This window comes from Dryobates pubescens, chromosome 19 (assembly GCF_014839835.1).
Source record: "Dryobates pubescens isolate bDryPub1 chromosome 19, bDryPub1.pri, whole genome shotgun sequence".
NCBI classification, from domain to species: Eukaryota; Metazoa; Chordata; class Aves; order Piciformes; family Picidae; genus Dryobates; species Dryobates pubescens.
The window spans coordinates 16,749,830-16,755,829 of NC_071630.1; positions in this window are offsets into that span (position 1 = coordinate 16,749,830).

Here is a 6,000-nt window from a genome sequence, read left to right on the forward strand (position 1 = left end):
TTTTTAAAATTAGATGATTACAAATTAGAAAATACATGTCCTTAAATCTGAAAGTGCAAAAAGAGGTTATAAATATGCTAAGTCATTCTTTTATGTGACCTGAATAATTATGGAAACTCTAAGAGTTGCAATTTAAAAGGATTTTAAAAACACATGGCTTTTCAAAAGACACATCAGTAGAAGGTCATCTGTGACCTCTGCATTGCATGGGTTTTTCTGATAGAGTAGATAGACCTAAAATAAAATGACAGCTGCCCTCTCATAATTATCAAGTAGGAAGCTGTGACAAACCGAAAGCCAAAGTATCAGTATCAAAATACACTCGAATGGAAGCAGCAGACAGAGAAGCACTACACTTAAATCCCTGCAAGACACTGTATCTGAGCTTAAAGTAAGACACTGATTTGTAATGCAGACAATACATCTGTAATTATTGTATACTACAATTATTATAGCAGCATATGCAAATCTTACACAGTGCGGTATGGGACCAGACTGCTCACACAGACGACCAGTTTGTGTGGTCATGGTAATTGCAACACAAGCTGGAGAGCAAACCACGCATGCACGTCCCTCTCCCACGTTTGGGAGCTGGGCAGATCCACCCTTCTGTCCTATTAACCATGTGCCCATCAACCTGACACCAGAGCAGCATTTAGAGATATGAAAAAAGCAGGAGTGTCAGTTCTGATGCTGGGGGACAAGTCCCATCGTCTTCTGGCATATCATGTTTGCTTTGAAATGACTTGTCCTCTTAGATTTTTAGATGAAAAACACAGAGTATATAATTCATATATACCACATAAATTTTATATTAAAAAAAAAAAAACACCTTAAAAGCATACCTACAGTACTTTAGTACCTGACTTGTATATTTATGTGACTATTGTTAGAAGTGACTAATTGGGTTTGATTAGCTTCATCATTAATATTCTGTCCATAATTTAACATGCTTCAATAAAATACCCTAAAGCAGTATAATGATTAGATTTCAGGAATATGTGTTTTGCAATTAAGTTGCTCTTGATTTTGATATGCAGATTAAGAAATGGTGGTCTCATTTAAAAAAAAAACTGCCCTTATTAACTCAGCAGTATACTCTGAAGATTAGGTAAGAAATCCAAGATTTTCTCTTTGTATATGCTAGTTAAAATGTATTTCAATCAAGCATATGTGGGCAAATCAGATTTGATTAGTTTAAGTTCGCAGTCATTCTATCTAAATGAATAATGTGTCACCTAACATTGCAAAAATTTGATTAATAGTTTATCAGTTAATTAAAAATGGGGTTTAATTTTTCTTTTTTAGGAAAATGCAAGGTAGATATTCCTTGTCTTCATCATAAATGCAAATTATTTCATCTTGAATCTATTGTTCCTTCCTTGCTTCTTAGCCAACTGGCAAGAAAATAAAGCTTTTAAAGCGATCTCTTTTAGAGAGAAGTAGTAAAACTTTGTTTGCTTACACATATGGCTGCCAGTTGTCTAAGTTTGAGCAGGATGTTCCATGCACATCTTTATTCCTCTCCCAGACTCTGCAGGGACTACTTGGAGGAGGCCTTAGACTGCCTTTGCTCCATCTCAAAGCAGGTCCAGAAGGACTCTGCAAGTGAGGTGGATAGGGAAGACCCACAGGGTTTAGGGAGAACAGAGGAGACACCATTCACTCCAGGGAGTAAACACAAGAACCTCAGAGGACAGGCATTACTGACAGGTCTGGCCAGCCCCTTGAGCTGAGCACAACAGCAGCAGCTGAGTCTTCAGCATCTCCTCTGTTATCTAGCAAGGGTGCAAAGCCTTCCCTCTTCACAGTGGCAGCCCCTTGGGGCCATCAGCACATCACAAGCCCACAGGAGTGCAGGGGCAGGATGGCAAGCAGGAACCCAAACTAAGGGCTCCCAGGAATGAGAGCTACCAGGCAGACCAGGTGTCTGAGCAGAGCTGCTGTAGGGTTACACTTTGTGTATAACCATCTATACATGCACATTCTCACTCATGGGCCTCTACACTGTTTAACCAGGGGGAGCAACAGAATGAAGCTGCTGGTGGTGCCTGCATTTGAGCAAGTGCTCTATATGTGCCTGGTTTGTGTTGTCAGCTGTATATATGTGCACATACAGGTTTATGTGGTGTATGCTATGCAAGTGCCTACTGGGAATAGGTCTTCAGCCTCACTGCTGGTTGGACCTAGCAGCATGGAACTACTGCAGTCTTGCCTCTCTGAGGCTGTCACATCTTCCTTGATAAATTTTCCTCTGCCATTATCTATGCATAATAACTTGAGAAAGAGTAGAGGGGGGGATTTCCTGCACTTAACATCTTAGAAAGTTATTTATGAACAGCAACATTAAACAAATGATAGTGCAACAAAAATCAAGCATGGAAAGCTAGAAAACTGGCAAAGCTGAAGTTTCCTTCAAGACCTCAGTTTGGTTACTTGGTGCAGCCACATCATATAGTTTTAATTATATTCTCCCATATTACACTTTCTACAGTATTTTGCATTATCCAGTGCACAGCACGAGTAGTGCTCTCTGAATTAGCAAGTGTGAAACATACACATCTACACATAAGTTATCCAAGTACACAATTTAAGATGCTTAGCAAAGCCTCTTCTAAAGATGCTCTTACAAGTCCCTGATACACTCTAGGGAATACAGGCAGAGAACAGCGACAGGAGGTGCCTCTTATCCCTCTGGCTAAGCGTGCAACTGCTATGCAGAGCAGCCTGTGTGCTCCCTGTAAGTATCACCATCAGAGCAGGTGAGACAGGCAGGATGGTGGTTTTTCTGGTAAATGGTCAGTAACTACCAAGAAAGTTTGCATGCTTTTCTTGAAGAAGTATGTTCCTTGATTTTTGCATTTGTATTTTAATGCTAAAACTAGTCCTGAATATTGAAAATACCTACTGTAAAGCAGCCAGCTGAGCTACTTGTCCATCTGAGTTCCTGTCTCCTCCCCTTCAGCACTGCCCTTCCTGTGGCACATGTACAATGCCTCCAGTGCTCCTACTATCCAGGCCATCCCGTCCTTTTTCTCTCCACCCAAACATTTCAACACTCCATCCTTTTCAACCCCTCTGCAAATCAAACCTCTTATTTCACTCCTTCTAATTGACTCCTCTATTCCCTCATCACCTACGCTCTCCATATTTTATCTTTGTTTTTCTGCATAAGGCAGCCTCCCAGAACTGATCGAGAAGACTATTACCCTTTCTCCTTCTCTCTCTAGCCACTATTGCAGCCACATCAGGAAGAAATCAGCTCCTTAATTACAGTGTATGAGACAGATAAAATGCCAATTTCGCCTCCTATTTATAATGATCACTTAATTCTTCAGGCATCCCACAAAGAGCAGAATGTGCATGCTGGTCCCTCCTATTTTCATATTGTTATTAATAATCTGAGCATGAGGAGGGTGAAAGACAGAAAATAAGAGATCGTATGTGCTGCTGTACACTTCTGCGCTGTAGCACAATAACTCTGTTTGTGAGCAACTAAATCTATCTATGTTAATAACACTCTGCAAAGCATCATGCTTTCCTGACATAAGCAGTCCCTCCTGACTTTATAGGCCATCATCTGATTGATCAAGTAGAAAACCAAAAAGGGAAAGAAAATACTTATTTGATTATCCATTGGCTACAAATTGAAGAGAACAGTTAACAGTAATTAAACATAAAAATCTCCAGCTGCAAGTGGAAATATACAATCACAGTGACATGCTCACAGATTATATTAGACAGAAGGCTAGGAGTAACCCTGAATAATGGATCCATCAAGAAACACAATTCACTTGAGTGGAATCTAGGCGTACTCAGACTTCTAAAGATCAGGCCCGTAAAGACTAACACCTAGATAACTGTGTCCCTAAGACAGACAGAAACTAATTGGTCATGGATAATAATATAACATGCTTTCCCTCCACCATTAATATGTGGGTATATTAATATATCATGGCTTGGTAATGTGGTATGAATGGGCTCTATATCAAATTATTATGTCAATGGCCCATTAAGCAAATAGTGTATTAAACCAGTAGAAGAGCATCAAGTGTTTGCTCCATAAATGGGTATATAACAGCAAGTTTAGGATTTAACTAGACTCTCCAATAAATGAAATACCATGTAAGTTGCAGGTTAGCCATAAATTTGCTCTACCTTGTTGGTTTCTATATAGAACCAGACACAAGAAGGCGTTTGATATCCTAAGATTCACACTGTAGCCTATTAATATGAAACATTTTCATATGAAAAACAAGACAAACATGAATGACCATGTAATCTCCTTCTCACAGAGATGTTCCATTAACATTTCTGATAGAGGTCATCAGGTTTTCTTCATCATGTTATTTTCACCATGCGTAGCAGTTACCTTTAACACTGGGAATGCCAAACATGCCTTCCATACTTCTTTCCCCCTCTCCAATATTTGAGTTGAGCTTGCCACAGAAGTTTGGTGGTGGTGAAAGCCTCTGAACAGGAGACTGTGCAGCCTAGAAACAGGCCAAGCTTCCTGTTCCTGTAGCACCCCGCTGGTGAAAGGCAGTTACCCAGATGAAAGAGGTTTGACTTCTGTGCCCATTCTCCCAGAAGCCTTGCTGTGAAAACTTCCAAGAAGAAAAATAACAAACCAATTCAAATTGTAACGTGGATATTTATCCATCAAGGAATGTATTAAAATGGCAGCACTTGCATAGGTCATCAAGCATCTATCTTCTGGCACCAGTCCCCAGCTACACTGGCAGAAGCTGGACTGGAACAGGTGTCAAAGTGAGAGGCAATATATGACAGCAGGAAAGTCAGAGCCACTGCCCCCACAATATCAGTCATGGGCTCTGGGTGTATCCCTGAAGCCACTGTGCGGGTTTTGCTGTACAGCCTCTGCCAGTGACCTTCCAGATTTGCCTGTCTTCTCACTGCAGCTTTCAGGAGGACTCTCACAAGAGACTGGGTTGCTCAGTACCTTCCCCAAGTCTCCCAGCCCTCAGCTTTAAACCAGGACTGTTTTTCAAGCAAAAAGGAAGAAAATGAAGTTAAATTATAAAAATTCTTTAGTGTATCCCTGTGTACTGAGCCACCAACATAGCACAGGGCTGATGCCCTCCAGAATGCAGCTAAGTCACGGCACCAATGGTCCCCCATCAGCACCCTCCCAACCTGCCAAGCCTATATACAATATCAAGAGTCACCTTTTTTGTGTATCTTTTAACAAACTCATGTAAATGAAAGCCATGTGGTATTGATAGTCACTTTTACTCTGTTGCAAAGACTTCAAAAAAACAACATAGAGAGGAGATGCAGAATCCAAGGTTCAGGCCACTTATTATAAACTGAAAAGGAATTTAAAAATAAACTACTAAGTCATTTGGTACAAGCTGCAGCTGGGGGCTGGGGCCAAGTCTCCTCCTGCCACACAAACTAAGGAGGAGCAGAGCTTTGGGGCACGCAGCCCCTGCATCCCAGGGCTTCCCCACTGCCTTCTATATGGTTCAGATGCCCTTCCCTGGTTTTGAACAACTCAGCTGCAGGTTTGTACCCTCACCCTAAATCCTGCAGGCTGCCCTTACTCTGTTCTCTAGAGCAGCATGGCTTGCCCCTCTTTCAGCCTTGCAACAGGCTGCTGGTGTTTCCAGCACATGACTCCTCATGTCCACCCAGCATGACTACTGCCTTAGTAGCTGGCTTTCTGTGCACCTCTGCTGAAGCCTCCCTGCTGCCTGTTCCCCTCCTGGGATTTTTCCCAAGCTCTCTCCTGCCAGCATACACAAGTTACTGCTATTCTGGTTCTCACACATAGCACAAATTGCTCCCCTCCACATGTGTTTTCTGTTCACTGATACACAGATCTGGTGACAGTAATCCTCTTTCTTTTCAAAATAGTTAATGGATTCAGGCTCAGTTTATCTCCGCTGTGTGTTGAGTTTTCTGGCCTCTATGAAGTGAGCATAAAACAGTTTCAGACATGACACTTCTGTTCACTGTGCACAAAAGTGCTTAAAA